Raw genomic sequence first — 4,184 nt, forward strand, 5'->3', positions numbered from 1 at the left:
TTTTTCCACACGTTTTTCACGTTTTCACCCCATTTTTGCAAGGTTTTTCATGTTATTGTCGCTGTGTGTTAGGGCTTCATCAGTACAGAGGCAGCGAGGCCTTGTCCTGTGTCGTACCCCGCACCGGAGGCCCTGGCTGGCTCGCCATGACTGGTGGCGGCCCGGGTGCATTCAGACGCAGCCTGCCTGGCACGACAGCACATCACATCTGGTTCCACAGGAACACAACAATCTGCATGGACGGCGGGGGCCGGGGGCCCGGGGCTTTGTCATCATGATGCAGCTACAGCAAATGAAAAATGAAACCCACGTTCCTCTGTATTTCTCCTCCCCCTCGCCAAGGCCGACGTCGCACACATGACTGACCCTCATGCACAAACTATCAGCTCTGACACTGAAACACTACACCGTACTGCTCGGCTACACCGTGCTTCAGAGGTGGGTTATTAATATTTTCTTCCTGAAACAGAAGAGATGGAGGCCGGCCGTGCCGCGTTGAAAATGCATTCCCTTTGGAAAACCCGACATAAGAGAAACAAACAAGCTGCAATACATTAGTTATTCATTCCCATTTGCATGGTTGTGTCCACACGCTGCCAAGACTCACTCTGTGTGCAATGCTAATCAATTGCTGCAGCGGCGGGATAAGCCGCACACACACAGACACACACACAGACATTAAGACCACTGCTCCCTCCCTTTGAGCCAGCGCCAACACTGATATGAAAGACTCCCAATGTAAAACAAGATCAATTAGTAATCCAGCGTGGAGTGTGCACGCAAACCACCCCTGAACCTGAAATCTCAGAAGCTGTTTGTGGTGTTTTAATGTCTAACACGATTACACAGTTCTGCATGCAACGCGGTGGAACGACAATAAAAGAAAACTTTAGCACAACCATCATGCAACGCCATGCTTTTCCCAACATGTGTTGCTACTTTGGATGTGTTTGGTGCTTTTTTCTAAGGTTCGGGGGGGTTTTTCAGCTGCTTTGGTCTCTTTTGGTCTTTTTTGTTGATTTCTGCCACTTTGAACAATGTTTGCGTCACTTCCTTCGATGGTTTTTGCCGCTTCTTTCAACCGTTTTGGAGCTTTTGCCAAATTTTATCCAGGTTTTAATAAGCCGCTTTTGTGTCTTCTTTTGATGTTTTTGTCACTTTTTTCCACTTTTGACATCATTTCTGTGACTTCATCGATGTTTTTGTCGTTTCTTCTCTGTTTTGTGACAGAGAGGATGACACAGTTCTCCATGTGCTGCGGTGAATTTTGAGTTTTTTTTCAACGTATAGCGTTGCCGCTTTTTTCTGACATTTTTGCTACTTTATTAGACGCTTTCTTTTTATGGTTTTACAACGTCATTCAGCGATATTGTCGCTTTACAAGACAACTGTGTCGCTTTTATATCAATATTTGGGGCTTTTTGTGGCTTCACTATTCATCTTTCTGAAGCCAGAACCCAACACATGTTTCCTTCCTGCCGTCTAAAGAGAGACAAACCGCCTGACGTTTGGGTTCCAACGGCGGCAGTGTTGCTGCGGTGATTTGTCGGCTAGAAAGGAATCTGAGCTGCTGTAATGACAAGAAAAGAAACTTCTGACCGATACTCAAACCCTCTTTCAACGCCATGCAGACTATGGCTGTGATTTTTTTAATAGAGGTCGCTGCAAATATATTCCATTGAAACTATTCTGAATGCATTGCGGCCTTTTCACCTCTCTCTCTCTCTCTCTCTCTCTCTGTCTCTCTCTCTCTCTACAGTATTTTCCCAGATGCCGGGGTTGAGGACCTCATTTGGGGACATTGCGTCTCTAATCCTGTGTTGGGGCCAAGCAAGGCGCTGTGGCGCTTACCAAAAGAGAAACTGTGGCTGCGCTGAATGTTTCAATCAGGAATGTTTGATGATCTTATTAAGGCACAACAAAGGTTAGTGTTTGCAGGATCAGAGTGCATGATGGGAGGGGTTGGGACTGAGACTTGAATGGGAAATTCCCTCCCGTCTTCTCTCTTCTTCATTAAATTCCTTCCATTCCCATTTTTTGGGTCAACTGTCTTTTTTAGTTGCCTATCTTATCCATCCATGCATCCATGTGTCTATACCTCCGTCCATCTATCCCTCCGTCCTTCTATCCCTCCGTCCTTCTATCCCTCCGTCCATCTATCCCTCCGTCCATCTATCCCTCCTTCCTTCTATCCCTCCGTCCATCTATCCATCCTTCCATTCTATCCCTCCGTCCATCTATCCATCCTTCCATCTATCCCTCCGTCCATCTATCCCTATCTATCCCAGGGTCTCAAAAACAACAATCCTCAGATGCTTTGTTAAGGTTTTTAACGCTTACATTTATTTAGATTTACATTTTTCCAACAGTTTTTTCCAACTTTTTCCCATGCTCTTTGAATTCTTGAAAACACACATTTGGACTTTTTCAACCCTTTTCTACCCTCTGTTGAAAGAGAGTCAGTGGCTGCTTTGGCATTCTGTGTGCGGGACATTGGGTTTGGTCCACGCGTGTATAAAGGACTGGAAAGCAAAAATGATTTTCATCATTGGATCACTGAAATGAAACTAGAGAAATGCTACAGCACAATAAGCTCAGATCAGCAGAATGGACACGTAACGTCCTTAAATACCGGTGGTGTTTGGAGAGTCAGCACTTACTCCTTGTTTTTATTTCCTCTGGGCTGAAATGTTGCATAGTTCTTAAAGTGAGTCAGACAAAGTGAAGATCAATACTGTGGGGTGAATATGCATTTCTAATTTTAAAGATATATGCAGAATTTCCTCATTAAAATGTTTAAAAAGTGAGTTGAGTAGCCCCTATCCTATCTTATCTTATCTTGTCTTCTCTATCTATCGGGTCCCGTTGGACCACTGGGACTGTGTATGTGTGTGTGTGTGTGTGTGAGCCGAGTGTGTGTGTTGGAGCCTAAACGCTCTTACCTCGGCTCAGCTGAACGTGAAATGAAACGGCCGAGCAGAGAGAGCTTCTGGGTAATCTTTGCATCAGCGCTGCGTCCCATTACGACACTGACTGTGGATTCTTTGGTTCATCTTCTTTTATTGAGCTGTTTGCTCTGAAAGCTCATCACTGATCATATCTGCGTTATAGCTTTTGGGTTGTGTTCACAGACCGTTTGCATTCCAGGAAATCAGACGGTCTCTTAAGTCTGACAGAGCGAGAACGCAGTGGTCCTCATTCTGACAGGAAATGACTCCTTTGGTCTGTATCTCAACATCTTTTCTGTGGATGGATTACTGAATGAAACACAAAACACAATGAAACGCTACACAATCACAAAAAAACCTGTTGTATCTTTTCAAAGTTGTCATCATTTTTTGTGTCCCTATTTTTGACGTTTATGTTGCATCTTTACATCCTTGTTGTTGTGGAGCCCCAGAAGCTCCGCCCCTACACTCCAGACTCCTAATCCCAGGTAGTTTTCTGTCATCCTGTCCAGTGGAGTGGGAGGCATATTGACGGGGGGGGGGGGGGTATTAATCCCAGGTAGTTTTCTGTCATCTGTTCAGTGGAGTGGGGGCATATATGACGGGGGGGGGGGGGGGGGGGGGATTAATCCCAGGTAGTTTTCTGTATCCTGTTCAGTGGAGTGGGGGCATAGACGGGGGGGGGGGGGGTATAACTGGTAGTTTCTGTCATCTGTCCAGTGGAGGGAGGGGGGGGGTATTGGCCATCAAAGGGCCACCGTGAACCCTCGGCTTCCCTTTGAGGAGCAGCTTCTGAAAGCCTTCTCTCTGATGTGGAGCGAGCAGAGGACCCCCCCCCCCACCCCTGCTGTGAAGCCATCACACAGGGGTCACGGACGCCACCACCGGCGCTCCACCGTGTCAATGGCTGATAAACTTCAAAACGCTCGCTCCGACCCGGCCAATGGACAGACGCCGCATCTGTCCCCGTTCAAACGCAGGACACTGGGACAGGAAGTGGAGTACAACCCAAACCAAAGGGGCGCTAAGCATTTACTTTGCTGCATAAACACCTCAGATTTATGAAAATCTAAAATGCCACAGCCATTCCCCCCCCCCCCCCCCTTCAGAGGGCTGATCTCACAGCGCTCTTCCTCCAGCGAGAGCCAATCAGAGATGAAAGACTGGCGCTTGCCGCTCCGCCACGATGATTGAAGCTGTGTGAGTCGGATGGATGGAGAAGTCTGCTGGGAACGA

Source organism: Etheostoma spectabile, chromosome 24 (genome assembly GCF_008692095.1).
Source record: "Etheostoma spectabile isolate EspeVRDwgs_2016 chromosome 24, UIUC_Espe_1.0, whole genome shotgun sequence".
NCBI lineage: Eukaryota > Metazoa > Chordata > Actinopteri > Perciformes > Percidae > Etheostoma > Etheostoma spectabile.